General features: G+C 42.8%; 1 long non-coding RNA gene across 2 annotated transcripts in view; it reads left to right on the top strand.

Moving 5' to 3' along the window:
- Positions 1–99: 99 nt before the first annotated feature.
- The window catches only part of LOC138843474 (uncharacterized), a 40,721-nt gene continuing 25,400 nt past the window's right edge, over positions 100–15,420 (top strand). For both annotated transcript variants that reach the window (XR_011378212.1, XR_011378213.1), the window contains exons 1-3: positions 100–254; positions 808–935; positions 13,438–13,538. This is a non-coding gene — a long non-coding RNA (uncharacterized lncRNA). The remainder of the gene's footprint in view (positions 255–807; positions 936–13,437; positions 13,539–15,420) is intronic.

Genomic DNA, 15,420 nt, shown 5'->3' with positions numbered 1-15,420 from the left:
AGGTTTACGTTACGTTATTTGTGAGCACAGTCCTACAAAATGATGCTCTACCTGGAGAGAAATGACGCTCTACCTTGGCATCACCTGAAAAGTGCGTGGCGGCGGCATTTTCCCACGCGAGTGAGGGAGACGCAAATAAAAGATTTGGGTTGCTAATATTTTTCTACCCCGGGCGTCCCTTTTGTATGGAGCGCTGACTGGCCAGAAGCTGGCTAAACCGGTTGATTGGATGTTTAAATGGTGCTGGGAAGAGGGTAAGAGCAGACAGCTTCGCACAGTAGAGTTGTTCGGGAGCAACATGACAACGAATTCGGTTTAAAGGCCAAATTGGTTTCTTATTGGCGTTTTGTGAGAACAGAAGTTCCAGTTTTCACAGCTGCTTTCCTTATAAAGGACTTAACTTGTCGGGCCCAATTGGGTAACTCGGCCCCTTCTGATAGTTTGCTGTGGATTTTTTCATATTTTGAGGGTAGGGAAAACTGGTCCATTTCAGAGTTCAGTTTGATTAGGGCCCTTAGCACAAGTGACTCCATTCTGGTTTGATCTGGTCTGCTAGGGCTTAAGACCCCAAATGGCCTTCCATAAATTTCATTTTTCATAAAGATTTGTTTATTTATTTGAAAGGCAGAGTTACCGAGAGAGGGGGAGACACAGAGAGAGGTCATCCATCCTCTGGTTCACTCTCCAAATGGCGGCAACAGCCAGAGCTGGGCTGCGCCAAAGCCAGTGCCAGGAGCTTTATCCTGGTCTCCAACAGGGGTACAGGGAGAGGCCAAGTATTTAGGTCATCTTCTTCCTTTTTCTCAGGCATTAGCAGAGAGCTGGATCAGAATTGGAGCACCCAGGACTGGAACGAGCACCCAAAGGGGAAGCCAGTATCACAGCTTAACCTGCCACCCCGCAATGACAGACCCCTCTAAATTTCATCTAACAAGGTAAAGTCAGTGTCTGCAGTATAAGCAGTAGTATCTGTGGGTTCCTAGAGGCGTGCTTTAGTGTGCAGGTGTTTCGATTCCATTTTTTGTGGTCCTTAGGTTTTCTAAACATGGATTACACAGTCACAATGATAAAGCAGACTTTCTGGGAGCTTCCAGTGGAGTGACTCAAAGTGTGGTTGTCATCGGCCTCTGGGAATTTATTAGCATTGTGAATTCTTTGACATTACCCCAGAACTTCTGTATTAGAAATTCTGGGAGACCTCACAGTCTGTTTTAATAAGTCCCACAATGATTCTGATGTTTGGTAAAAGTTTGAGAGCCATTGCTCTAGTAGACTTGACTGATAAGAACATCTGATTCGTCATTCAATTTTGTTCCCTCCCAAGTGACAAATGGGAAGTACTGGGGCATGGGAGGTGACTTAAGTTTGTCAAAGATAATTTCTATTTCCTGGTAGAGCTACCTGAAGTAAAACAATGTAAGGAGAAGTTATTAGGTTCCTGTTGTTAGAGCCTCCTATGTGAGTATTGTGTTAAACTATAGGTTCCTTCTATGAGAGTATTGTGCTAAAAAGAGGCTGCTTGCCTCTTTTCTTTCTATTCCTCCTCATTTTTCTTTTGTTTAAAGATCTATTTTATTTTATTTGAAAGTCAGAGTGAGAGAGAGAGAGAAAGAGATCTTCCATCTTCTGGTTTACTTCCCAAATGGCCACAATAGCCTTAGCTTGGCTGAGTCGAAGTCATGAGCACCATCCAGGCCTCCCACATGGGTTGCAAGGACCCAACACCTGGGCTGCTTTCCCAGGCACATTAGCAAGGAGCTAGATTGGAAGCTGAGCAGCCCAAACTGGCATATTGATATGGATAGAGCATGGAGTCTGATCCATAAATATTTTCTTCCCATTGTTTTGGGGAGCCATTGTTTTGGACTGAGTTCCTGCACTAGGCCTGAGCAAACCAAACCAAACTAAAATGGAGTCACTGATGCTAAGTGCTATGTAATCAAACTGAAACATAAAAGCAAATAGATTCTAGACTAAATTTTCTTGAAACAATTTACAGCAACCAATTGAAAAGCTTAAGTTAGTAAAATAATGATTTCTCTTTTGCTTAATGTTTACAAGAAAAGTAAACCAAAGCAGCCTGAACTTAACCAGTCTGCTTTTGTCTATTGAATTGTCTCTTTGTTCCCATGTTATAAAAATGAACTGTTTTGTCTTGCCCAGTGGAGCATTCACTCTGTTTTTACAGAATGAAATGTTGCCAGATTCTAGAACTCCAAATAAAAGTCAATTAAATCTTTAAATGTAACTTGTACTTTTATCTTTTGATAATTCCTCTACTTGAATTAATTTCATAGTGGCTTAAGATAATGCTTGGAACTCCCATATCCCATATCAGCATCTGGTTCAAGTTCCAGCTCCATTTCTGATTCAGTTTCCTGATAATGCACACAACACTGGGAGGCAGTGGGTGAGGGTTCAAGTACTTGGGTCCCTGCTGCCCACGTGGAAGACCTGGATTGAGTTCCAGGTTCCTGGCTTCAGGCTGGATCAACCCTGGCTGTTGAGAGCATTTGAGGAGTTAAACAAGTAGATGGAATATCTCCCTGTCTCTATCTCTCTGCCTTTCAAATAAAATGAAAACATGAAAAAAATTTAAAACACACAGAGACAGTTCTCTTGGAGTTTGGAAAGTGTGACCACAGTGAGCCTTGGTTTCTGCATGGTGATAATTGCCTGCGGTCAGCTGTCCCTTTAAGATGGCGTAGGCCTTGCCATTCAGTAGACCCTAGTTCATTGTTATCTTCCCAGCCTAGCTGGATTATACCATTTCCCTGGTAACTGTAGACATTTGAGTGAGTATTTTCCGACCCAGCATCTTGATATTTGGGGGGAGAAACCACTTCACTTTTTAAATAAATGATAATGTGAAAAATAAATCATGTAAGTGATATTAAGAAAAAAATAACATGATCCAATCTACCTTTGCAAAGACTTTTCTGGTAGTTAAACTTTGTGTTTATATGGGATACTGGGTTACATAAAGTACTGTAGGTGAATTTTTTTAGAAATTATTCAGATGGAATAAGTAAAAATAATTTTAACAAAATTTTTGAGTATTTACTGTGTACAATACATTGTACTAAATACTGGAAATAAAAAGGAGTGTTAAAATAATGGCAAAGCCATGGCTCACAACCTCAAAGAGCTTATGGCCTATACATGAACTGAGCATGTATGAATGACTGTGTCATTTATTACAAGGATAGGCAATAAACAATGACTGGTAGTAGAGGCTGGGAACACAGACAAAGTGGCTATTAATTCTAATGGAAGAAATCAGGAAAGAATGTTGTTTTATCTAATGGCGTGCCTTGAATGAATACTTTATATTTTCCTTGAGCATGGAAGGTGATCAAAGAAAGCATTTATTGAGTGAATGAAAGCTCCAAAGTGAAATGCTATAAACAAGTTTCAAATATAATTTCCTGGGGCCAGCGCTGTGGCATAGCAGGTAAAGCTGCTGCCTGAAGTGCACTTCAGGCACTAGTTTCAGAGTTGGCTGCTCCACTTCCAATCCAGCTCTCTGCTGTGGCCTGGGAAAGCAGTATAAGATGGCTCAAGTCCTTGGGCCACTGCATCTACATGGGAGACCTGGAAGAAGCTCCTGGCTCCTGGCTTCGGATCGGTCCAGCTCCCACCATTGCAGCCACGTGGGGAGTGAACTAGTGGATGGAAGACTTCTTTTTCTCTGTCTCTGCCTCTGCCTCTGTAACTCTGCCTTTCAAATAAATAAATCTTTATATAATATCCTGATTAGCTAGAATTTTATTGTTGAATATGTTCTAGTTGTAATAAGTAGTCTTTTATTCTTAGGGGCTTCAAAGTTTCCAAGGTATGAAAATGTGAAATCTGTTCCTGGTAAACTTCTAAGAACAGTCATTTAAAAATTTTTTTAAAAGATTTATTTATTTATTTGAAAGTCAGAGTTACACAGCGATAAAGAGAGGCAGAGAGAGAGAGAGAGAGAGAGAGAGACAGAGAGAGATATCTTCCATCTGCTGGTTCACTCCCCAATTGACCGCAATGACCAGAGCTGTGCCAATCTGAAGCCAGGAGCCAGGAGCTTCTTCCAGGTCTCCCATGTGGATGCAGGGGCCTAAGGACCTGGGCCATCTACTACTGCTTTCCCAAGCCATAAGCAGGGAGCTAGATCGGAAGATGAGCAGCCGGGACTAGAACCAGCGCCCATGTGGGATGCCGGCACTTTAGGCCAGGGTTTTAACCTGCTGCACCACAGTGCCACTCCAAAATTTTTTATTTATTTAATTGAAAGGCAGAGAGATAGAGATAGAGACAGAGACACAGACACAGACAAGGATATTCCATCCACTGGTTTATTCCTCCTACCCCAAAACAGGCAGAACATTTTTTAAAAATCAATTTAAAATGTATTAATAGCACACCCTTAGTGCAGCATGTCTGTGTTTCTCCTTCCAGGCACATAGATCAGGGTAATTTATTCACTGTTTGCAAGGCTTTGTATAGACAGCCAGTGCCAAGGAACTCAAACATAAGCCACAACGCCCACCTCTCCTTGTCTGATTGGACCATAAACATGGAAATAAGCCATTCAGTTTACTGACTAAATAATTGTGAAATTAAAATAAACCCAAGCACTGTTCTATGCACAGGAGATGTATTGGTGATCAAAAGACATAAAGCCTCTGTCTTCATAAAGTTTTTATACTGGATAGGAGTTTGGAGCAGTTGTTGACACAATCCCATATCAGAATGCCTGGGCCAAGTCCAGGCTACTCTGCACCCAGTCCAGCTTCCTGCTAATGTACAACCTGTGTGGCAACAGAAGACAATTGAAGCATTTGGGTCCCTGTCATCCACATGGGAGACCTGAACACAGTTCCTGGCTTACGGGCTTCAGTCTGGCCCAGCCCTGGCTTTGCAGAAATGTAGGGAGTGAACCAGCAAATGGAATCTCTCTCTCTCTCTCTCGGCCTTTCAATTAAAGTGAAAATAGAGATTTGTAAAAATAAAGCTTTTATACTAGTGAGGAGGTATAAAATAAGTAAATAGATATATAGCACAATATATAGGGATATATACAGGGATAAGGACAATGAAGAAAACAAAACAGGATGAGGGGATCAAAACTGATGGGGCTGCTGCTTCAGACAGCATTGGTCAGACTCAGCTTCTCTACGAGGACCACATTGACTGAGAAAATTCTAAGATTTACAATCTAAATGTTTTAAAATGAAAGACTTCCCTTAAATGTGTCAATAATTTACCAGCCCATGTCATTACATGGCATTATATCATACTAAGAGCACTAAGTAGTACAGTAAGAGCACTAAGTAAGAGCACTAAGAGCATTGTGGTACAGCCAGTTAAGCCTCTGCTTATGACACAGGCATCCCCTATCAGGATCCTACCTGCTCTGCTTCTAATTCAACCTCCAGCTAATGGGCCTGGGAAGGCAGCAGAAGATGGTCTGGGTACTTAGGCCTCTGCCACCCATTTGGGAGATCCAGATGAAGTTCCTGGATCCTGCCGTTGGCCTGGTTCAGTTCTGGCTGTTGTGGTCGTTTGGGGAGAGAACCAATGGTTGGAAGATCTCTCTATCTCTGTTTCTCCCTCTCTCTCTGTCACTCTGCATTTCAAATAAATAAAATATTTAAAAAACTGACAACAAAATTTCTTATTTCTAAAAATTTTTATTTGTGCATATTTAGGGGCAATGTGTGAAGATCAAATCCTATCACGTAGCATTTCCGTCTCCTTAAGTTATTAAAAAATGTTTTTTGATTGACACCTGATAGTTGTATTGTCTATAAGAAGACTGTAGCTTCTGAAGTTAGGCAATGTAGGCATTTCGTTTGTTATTTCATCCATAATTTATCAACTCATGTTCATTATGTGACATTGTTCTGTTCTAAGAAACTAAGCCCTAAGCTGTTTAGGGTCTGCGTGTTTGTGATGAATTTGTAGGGCTACTGGCTCACAGTACCTGCTTATAGCACAAATTTATTCTTTAAGACAAAATATAGATATACAAGTGTCCAAAAGCAGATCACAGGAAGAGAAAGTTTATTCCTCAACCTGGCCCCCTGGCTTAGGTTTCAGTTTGTAGTATGGTCCTGAGATCATATATCCCTGAGAAAATTAGATGAAAGTTAAGGACTCTGGCCCCAGAGAAGTGCATGTATATAACCACCTACCACTTAACTAACGTTCTCCATCCTCTTTCTGAAATATGCCAACTGATCCTAGGAGACACTGGAAGCTAGCAGCTGGTAGCTGTCCCTTGGTTCACCCCTGCGTGCCTGCTGCCACCAGCTGAATAGAATGTTTACCACTTTATTTTATTATGTTTGTTCCCAGATGATTGATTTACATGTTTCTACTCATAATTGTGTGGTTTATTTACATCAATTGATATGTGACTCTGTAAAGAAAAATGATTACTTTTTTATGAAAACCAAAGAAGAATGCTTTAGAAAAAGTGAATAAAGGTGAGTGCTGATAAAAACAGTTGTTGGGTTAGGTATAGGCAAAGTGGTAATATAAGACAAGAGAGGGAATGGGCTGGTGTTGTGGCAGAGCAGGTTAAGCTGCCACCTGCAATGCTGTCACCCCATATCAGAGTGACATTCAAGTCCTGGCTGCTCTGCTTCTGATACAGCTTCCTGCTGATGTGCCTGGGAAAGAAAGCAGCAGAAGATGATGCAAGTTCTTGGGCCCCGGCACTCATGGGAAAAACCCAGATGAAATCCCTGGCTCCTGGCTTGGGCCCAACTGTTGTGACCATTTGGGGAGTGAACCAGTGGATGTGAAATCGGAGGAGACCCCTAAATTTTACCCTGGAATGTGGCCCCTTAAAGTTCCATAGAAATGCTATCGGGGGTGCCACATGCGCTACCGGAATTTGGGGTGCTTTACGATTTCACCATGGGCTTACTACTAAATCCCCGATATTAATAAGCCCGAGAGGGTTCTTGCCTAATATTTAGAGAAGAATTCTAAATACCGACACAGATTAATGAGGCAGCATGGTACGTTTTAAGCTTTTATTTAGTGAGAAAGATGCATAGGAGAGTGAGAGCTTTATTTAAGAGAGAGAGGTAATTAGGGGTTCATACCAAGCACCAGGAACCAGCCACGTGGAAGAGCATCTAGACCAGGAAGCCTAGAGCACATGGCTCAAAGGCCATGCACCCTGGAGGCGCAGGGCTACAGCAAGCCCCTTCCTAGCAAGAGGCCAGGGGAAAAGAGCTGGCCAGGCCACACTGTGGCCCAGGTTTTAACCCACTTCCAAAGGGGAGTGGTTAATTAACCTGATTGGCTGTTGGGCACCCAGGTGTGGCCAGGTAGGGGAATAAGGCCACACAGGGGCATGGCAAAGGCATCAGCTAGGGGCATGAGGTCACACAGGGGCGTGGCGAAGGCATGGTCTTCCAGTTCACAAATCTGATCAATTTTTGTTTTTTTTTTTGACAGGCAGAGTGGACAGTGAGAGAGAGAGACAGAGAGAAAGGTCTTCCTTTGCCGTTGGTTCACCCTCCAATGGCCGCCGTGGCTGGCGCGCTGCAGCCGGCGCACCACGCTGATCCGAAGGCAGGAGCCAGATGCTTCTCCAAATCTGATCAGTTTTAACCTGTATGCCTGCCTACTTCAAATGGAAGTTCTCTCTCTTTCTCCCTCTCTGTGTGTCATTCTGCCTTTCAAATACATAAAATCAATCTTTCTAATAATAATAGTAATAAAAGACTAGAGAAATCTTTTAAAAACCCTAAATGGAGTAAGGTTCTGCATTCAATTTGTTTGCAGAAACATTTATTTTGTTCCTGGTTTTTGAGTAAAATGAAACTAGCACCAAGGCAAAGCACTAGGGGTGTGATTTGCATAAAAAAGCCACCCAGAACTCCAATAAGAGGAGCTGTTTCTTTTAAGACCCTAATGGCTGGGTAATGAATATTTGGCCAGGAGCCAGGAGATTCTTCCAGGTATCCCACATGGGTGCAGGGGCCCAAAGACTTGGGCCATCTTCCACTGCTTTCCCAGGCCACACAGAGAGCTAGATCGGAAGTGGAGCAGCCGAGACCTGAACTGGTGCCCATATGGGATGCCGGCACTGCAGGCGGCGGCTTTACCCGCTATGCCACAGTGCTGGTCCCAACTTCTGCGTCTTAACTGGAGACATAGGAAGGAGGGTTTGAAGTGTGCAGAGACCTCTTTAAAGCCTCCATCTGAAAACTCACACATTACCTCTCATATTCTATTAGGACCACTCAGCCACATGGTCACACCCTTACCGTGGTCTTTATTCTGGTCATTTGTTTGTTCAGCTGAGAATCGGGGTTTCTATTACTATAATACTTACCTAATGCTTTCTAACAAATTGCTCAAAAAATAGTGACTTACAATAACATTTAATTAATAAATAAACATTTGCAAAGTCTCAATTTCTGTGGGCCAGGAATTTGTGTGAAGCTTTATTGAGTGCTCTGGCTCTAGATCTTTCAGAAGACCCCAGTCAAGGTGATAACTAGGGCTGTGGGATTCTCAAGGCTCTTTCTGGGCAGGATCCACTCCCACGCTTGCTCATTTGGCTGTTGGCAGCCACTATGTCTTTGTTGGCCATTGCCAGAGAAATTGGTTCCTTGCCATGTGGGCCTCCCAATAGGACTGCTCACAACATGGCCACTGGTTTCCCTTAGACTAATTGTTTTTTTTTTTTTTTATTTTTTAAATAGTTTGAGAAGGAGTGATAGTAGGTGTTCTTTAAGTGTTTGGAAGAGTTTACCTGCAAATCCATGGGTTCCTGGGCATTTCCAGGAAGTTTTTAATTACTGCCTCAGTATCTGCTCTTGGTATTGGTTTGTTCAGGTTTTCTGTTTCTTCATGGTTCTTTCTTGGTAGGTTGCATGTTTCTGAGAATGTTTTCATTTCTACTACGTTATTCAGTTTGTTGGCATATAGTAGTTCATAGTTGTCTCTTAGGATCCTTTATATTTCTGTGGTATCAATTGTGACATTTACTTTTTCATTCATAATTTCATTTGAGCTCTCTCTTTTTTCTTAGTTAATATAGCTAAAGATTTGTCAACTTGTTTTATCTTTTGAAGAAAAAAAACTTGTTCTTAGTTTGGTTGATTTGTTTCATTATCTTCCTAGTCTATATTGCCATGATTTCTGCTCAGATCTTCATTTCCTTGCTTGTAAAGCATAGGGAACATAAATAACTTGCTGAAGGGCATACAACTTAAGAGGTTGCTGTGTTCTGAATGTCTGCGGCATCTATAGAATCATATGTTGAAACCTAATCAGCAATGTGATGCTATCAAGAGGTGAGGCCCTTGTGAATAGGATTAATGATCCTGTAGATGAGACAACAGAGAGCTGCCTTGCCCCTTTCTGCTGTGTGAGGACACAGCAAAAAGAGAGCCATGGAACAGAAAGCAGGCCTTCACCAGACAGCACATCTACTGGCACCTGACCCTAGACTCTACAACTTTGAGAGATGAATTTGTTATTTGTAAGCCACCTAGTCTATGGTGTTTTCTTGTAATACTCTAAATGGACTAAGATGTAGGTGGAGCCCAAATTGTGAGTCTTTCCTATCTAGCTGCTGAGTAGGTTGGCCCTCTGTATGAGTGTTGGACCCTGTTCCCCCTCATCTGAAGCCACTGCCCTTCCCACTCTACCCCTGCAGCCCACATACTCCCCTCAGACCCCCACTCCCACCCCCACCGAGGACTGTGAAAGTTGTCAGAATCAAAATGGAATAACTTTCGTTAATCCCTAACCAAAATCCAAATAAGTAAACAAAAGAGGCTGGGAGGCTGTGATGATGAGGATCTCACTCATGTATGCCTGATAATAAGAATCTTTCATAAATGACTCTGTCAGAACCACAACCTTGCATCAACAATACTTCTGCAAGGGCATTTGCCCAACAATTGTTTGTTCACCCTGAGCCTGCAGTCCTTTTGGCCAAGAATTAATGTTTCTAAGTGTCTTATATAATCATAATTTCACTTTTTTCCCTTAAGATTTATTTTTTTTATTTGAAAATCAGAGCCACAGAGGAGAGGCAGAGGCAGAGCAGAGGCAGCGAGAGAGAGAGAGAGAGAGAGAGAGAGAGAGAAATCCTCCATCCACTGGTTCACTCCCCAAATGGCTGCAACCACCAGGCTGGACCAAGCAGAACTTAGGAGCCTGGAGCTCCATCCATGTCTTCTACATGGGTGCAGGGGCCCAAGAACTTGGGCCATCTTCCATTGCCTTCCAAGGCACATTAGCAGGGAGCTTGATCAGAAGTAGATATGGGATCCCAGTGTTGCAGTCAGCAGCCTAACCTCTGCCAGCCCCAGAGAACACAATCTGACTGCAGTACAGGGACAACTGAAAAGCACACTGTGCCATTTAAAAAAACTTCTTAGACTATTTTAGACTAGCAAAGATATAACTGCATATTTAAAAATACAAATAGGGGCTGGTGTTGTTGGCACAGCAATGATGCTGGCATCCCATATGAGCGCCAGTTCAAGTCCCAGCTGCTCTGCTTCTGACCCAGCTTCCTGCTGATGCACCTCAGAAGGCATGGAAGTTGGCCCAAGTACTTGGGTTCCTGCCACCTGCAGGAGTGACCTCTAAGGAGTTCCAGGTTCCTGGCCCAGACCTCACTGGAGAGTGAGCCAGTGGATGGAAAATTTCTTTCTCTCTCTCTCTCTCTCTCTCTGTGTGTGTGCCACTCTGCCTTTCAAATAAATAAATAAATAAATAACATTTTAAAAAGATTTATGTGTTTGAGAGGCAGAGTGACAGACAGACAGAGGGAGAGACAGAGAGGGAGGTTCATTCCACTGGTTCATTCCCCAAATGGCTGCAATGGCCGGAGCTGGGCCAATCTGAAGCTAGGAGCCAGGAGCTTCTTCCAGGTCTCCCATGTGGGTGGAGACCCAAGCATTTGGGACATCTTCCACTGCTTTTCGAGGCCATTAGCAGGGAGCTGGATTAGAAGTGGAGCAGCTGAGACTTGAACCATAGACCATATGGGATGTAGGCATGGCAGGTGGATGCTTAACCTACTACGTCACAGTGCCAGCCCCAATAAATTTTAAAAACATAAGTAATACATAATAACTTACACAGGAAACACAAAACACAGTACCCACCTCCTCATCAGGCTCTGCGGAGGCAATTGTTCTTTACCATTCTATCTCTATAATCTCTCTATAATTTGCCCTTTATTTCAGCTTCTCTCAAATATTTTTCTTTCTTCTTATAAAATGTTTGACTCAGGGCCTGCATTGTGCAGTAATGGGTAAAGCTGTGCCTGCAACATCGGCATCTCATATGGGCACTGATTTGATTCCTGGCTGCTCCACTTCTGATCTAGTTCCCTGCTAATGGGCTGAGAAAAGCAGAAGATGACCCAAGTGCTTGGGCCCCTGCACTCACATGAGAGACCCAGAAGAGGCTCCTGGCTTCAGCCTGGCCCAGTTCCGGCCTGTGCAGCCACTTGGGGAGTGAATCAGTGGATGGAAGATCAATTCTCTCTCTCTCTCTCTGAATCCTCTCTCTGTAACTGTGATCTTGAAATAAATAGATAAATAAATAAATCTTTAAAAAAAGTTTGACTCCTACATATGTAAATTACCAGGTACAATGTGATGTTTCAGCATATGTATGCATTATGTAATGATCAAATTAGAATGATTAGCATATGCTTCACCTCAAACGTTTGTCTCTTTGTAGTAGGAGTATTGAGAATGCTCTTCTATTTTGAAATATACAGTGCATCATCATTAATTGTAGTCAATCCATTGTACACTAGAACGTTAGAGTAACCTCTAAGGAGTTCCAGGCCCTCTGATCTACCTGTGACATTATACCCACTGACTAATCTTTCTTCTCATTCTCCCTATTTCCTCCTCCTTCCGCTTATTGTTCTATTCCCAATTTCTTTAACATCAGCTTTATTTGAGATTCCACATATGGTGAAAATATGTGGTATTTGTCTTACTACGCCTAACATGCCTGTTGGGTTCATCCATTCTATTTAAAATGACCGGATTTCAACTTTTTAAGGCCTGAATAGTATCCTACAATAGAGATCTCACACATTAAGTATATAATATCACATTTTATTTATCAGTTCATCTGTTTATTTCATATTTTGGCTGTTGTGAATAGAGCTGCAATAAACTTGGGAGTGCAGATATCTCCTCAACAGACTGAGAGGATTGTAGGATTGCTGTATCATGGTTTATCTCTATTTATTTTTTAAAATAAAGAATGCTAAACAATTTCATACCAGTAACTTCAGCAACTTATATGAAATGCACCTGAGTTTTCAAAATCACAATTTCAGAAAAGTGACATGGGAAGAAAAAAATTGAATATCCTCATGTGAATTTTAGAAATTGAATTCATTTTTAGAATGTTCCTCCAGAGATAACTACACATCTAGATAGTTTCAATGGTGAATCTATTAAATATTTAAGGAAGAAATAATTGCACAGTAATATATTTTTCTAGAAAACAGAGAAGGAACAAATGCTTTTCACCTTATTTTAAGAGATAAGGGCTGGCACTGTGATGTGGCAAGTTAAGCCTCCACCTGTCTGTGGTGCCAAAATTCCATATGGGCAATGGTTCGTGTCCTGCCTGCTCCTCTTCTGATCTAGCTCTCTGCTTATGGCCTGGCAAAGCAGTGGAAGATGGCTAAATCCCTGGGCTCCTGCACCCACGTGGGAGACCCAGAAGAAGCTCTTGGCCCCTGGCTTTGGATTGACCCAGCTCCAGCCATTGTGGCCATTTGGGAAGTGAACCAATGGATAAAAGACTTCTCTTTCTGTGTCTGTAAGTCTGCCTCTCAAATAAATAAATAAATCTTTAAAAAACATGAAGAAAAAAAAAGAAGAAAAAGAGACCATCATAGTCCTGATATAAAAATTTAATGAGTTTAATGAGTACAAGAAAATTAACTTATAGAACTATAGTAATAATTCATTTAAGTGACAAAACCTTAACAAAATATGTAGCAAATAAATATAGAAAAAGGTAAAACTAAAATGAGTAATTAGATTTTTTTTTCTTCCCTCTTGTGCATCTGGTCTACTGCTGAGACTTGTACTTTTGCATGTTTTCATGTTGTGGTTTACAATTTCTTGTCTTAAACATTTCTTATAGGACTGATCTGATGGCAACAAATTCCTTCAGTTATTTTCTTGTCATGGAGAAAGTGCTTATTTCTCCTTTGTTTCTGAGGAGTAGCTTTGCTGGGTATAGTGTTCTTGGCTGGCACTTTTTTTTTTTTTTTTTTTTTTCCAGTATTTCATGTTGTTCTCTCCTGTCCTATAAGTTTTCTGCTGAGAAGTCTGGATGTTAATCTAATGGGTATTTCCGTGTAAGTGACTTGACACTTTCCTCTTGCTGTTTTTAGAATTCTTTTTCTTGTTTATTTGACAGTTGGCCTATAATGTGCCTCAGAGAGGATCTTCTGTGGTTGAAGTGATCAGTGGTCCTTTGGACGTCCTGAAGCTGAATGTTGGTATCTTTTCCAAGACTAAGTAAGTTTTTCTATGCCTTTTGCTTTATTTTCTCTTTCTAGCATACCCATATATCTGAATGCTTGCTCACTTAGTTGTACCAAGAATTCTCAATGACTTCCTCTTTCTTTCTTTCTTCTCCTCCTCCGCTTCCTCCTTTCTCTTCTTTGCCTCTTCCTTCTTTTCCCCCTCTTCCTCCTCCTCCTTCACCTCCTCCCCTCTTTTTCCTCCTCCTTCTCCTCCTCTACCACTTCCTTCTCCCCTTCTTCCTCCTTCTCCTCTTCCTTCTTCTCCTTCTCCTCCTCCTTCTCCTTCAACTCATTTCAAAAGACCTTGTGCTTCTTGTGCCTCTCCACTGGTTGTCGAGCATCTGTTGGGTCAGTTGCTTCCATCAATGTAATGGGGTGGCTTTCATAGCCAAAAGACATTTTGCTGGCAGTGTCTTGGTGTTGATTGGATATGCTGTGTTGCCTCTGGTTCCAGGTGGATGCTTTAGTGTAGTGTCTGTTTAGCTTCTTCAGCTGTAATCAACATTTTCAATGTCTGCAGGTCTCTCAGTGGCCTAGGCTGCAGGGGCTGTGTGGTTGCTTCACAAGTTAGATGTGCCTCACTTTGGCATAGCAGGTTACTGGCAACTCTGTGTGTGGTGCACCTACCTGCAGGTGTGGGCCTTCTTAAGTTTTTGTGAGTTGTGTGAATGCAGGACAACCTGTGGGCCCAGTGAGTGTAGTGTAACATGTCTGGTAGTGGAACAGGGCACCTGTCAGTGTGTGAGTGGTGCTCAGGTAGCTTCACAGGTCCCCAGGGGGCTGACCTGCTTAGGGAGACCATTCCAACTGCCTCCCAGGGCAGAAGGTGAGTGGGAAAGACTGAGCATCTGTTCTCAGTGCCTCGGTGTACTCAGCTTTGGAGAACAGGCTGCTCAACTGCTTCTTGGGGCCACAGGAGGATGGGCAGGGCCACCCTGTTGCTTCCTGGGGTGCCTCGAGGGGCTGAGCCACGGAGGAAAGGCTGCTTGGATGCTTCCCAGGGTCATAAGTAGGTGGGCAGGGCCATTCGTTCACTCCCTAGGCCTCTGTTGACTGAGCTGCTCTGGGCTGGTTATATATTTGGTTCCTATGGGTGTATAAATGGGATCACCCAGCCATTTCTGGGGCAGCAGGAGTATTAGAAGGGTTGTCCAGCTGTTTTCTGGGGGCCTCTGCAGGCTGATTCACTCATTGTGTGCCATCCAAGTTCTTCCTGGAGCCATGGGAGGTGAGGCAGGGCCCAGCTGACTCATAGATCCAGACCTGCAGAACTGTTGGGAGAGGCTTCTTCATAATACCCCAGTGGTTGGAGTCTCAAGATGGCTCCACACAACAAGAATCTGGGGGAGTAGGTTGCAACAAGGACTCAATTCTTTTCTCCAGGGCAATGCAGAGGTATGGTAATCCAGCAGCTCCCCAGACAGGTTCGAGATCTCTCTGAGGGCTCCAGGATCTTCAGCAATGAAAACCTCATGTGTCCATGCGTGAATGGGAACTGCAAGGGTCCTCTTGATGAACTTTTTCCCATTGAGCCATATCCTTCTTAGTTCAAGGTTTATCTCAAAATACAGAACAGTAGGTACTCAGTTCCTTTCTTTATGAGGATTTTTTTGAGGATATTTTTTATCTCCTTACTCTACAGGATCTAATCCTGTGTTCACTTTCTTGGTGCACTCCTCAGTGAGTGGAGTCTTCCTCCAAGCTGTGCTGCCCAAGGTTGAGGGAGAGGGTGGTAGAGACAATCCCTTACCACTTGGTTAACACAGTTCCAGAGGTTCAGTTCACAGGTGCTGGCTTGGACAGTGGGGCTCTGCCTGGTACTGAGTTTCACCATGGCAGGCCTGGTACTAATGGCTGGACTTAATTCCCTCTCC

This window comes from Oryctolagus cuniculus, chromosome 1, assembly GCF_964237555.1.
Source record: "Oryctolagus cuniculus chromosome 1, mOryCun1.1, whole genome shotgun sequence".
Classification (NCBI taxonomy): Eukaryota; Metazoa; Chordata; class Mammalia; order Lagomorpha; family Leporidae; genus Oryctolagus; species Oryctolagus cuniculus.
The sequence above is the reverse complement of the archived record's forward strand: the minus strand, read 5'-3'. Positions and strand labels throughout refer to the sequence as shown.